The sequence below is a fragment of the Convolutriloba macropyga genome, chromosome 2 (assembly GCF_964194025.1).
Source record: "Convolutriloba macropyga chromosome 2, txConMacr16.3, whole genome shotgun sequence".
Taxonomy (NCBI): Eukaryota; Metazoa; Xenacoelomorpha; order Acoela; family Convolutidae; genus Convolutriloba; species Convolutriloba macropyga.
In genome coordinates, this window is record NC_134469.1 from 12121541 (window position 1) to 12121947 (window position 407).

Genomic DNA, 407 nt, shown 5'->3' on the forward strand with positions numbered 1-407 from the left:
AATTGGAAGAATTGGAAGAATTGGAAGAATTGGAAGAATTGGAAGAATTGGAAGAATTGGAATAATTAGAAGAATTAGAAGAATTAGAAGAATTAGAAGAATTAGAAGAATTAGAAGAATTAGAAGAATTAGAAGAATTAGAAGAATTAGAAGAATTAGAAGAATTAGAAGAATTAGAAGAATTAGAAGAATTAGAAGAATTATAAGAATTAGAAGAATTAGAAGAATTAGAAGAATTAGAAGAATTAGAAGAATTAGAAGAATTAGAAGAATTAGAAGAATTAGAAGAATTAGAAGAATTAGAAGAATTAGAATTAGAATTAGAAGAATTAGAATTAGAATTAGAAGAATTAGAATTAGAATTAGAAGAATTAGAATTAGAATTAGAAGAATTAGAATTAGAATTA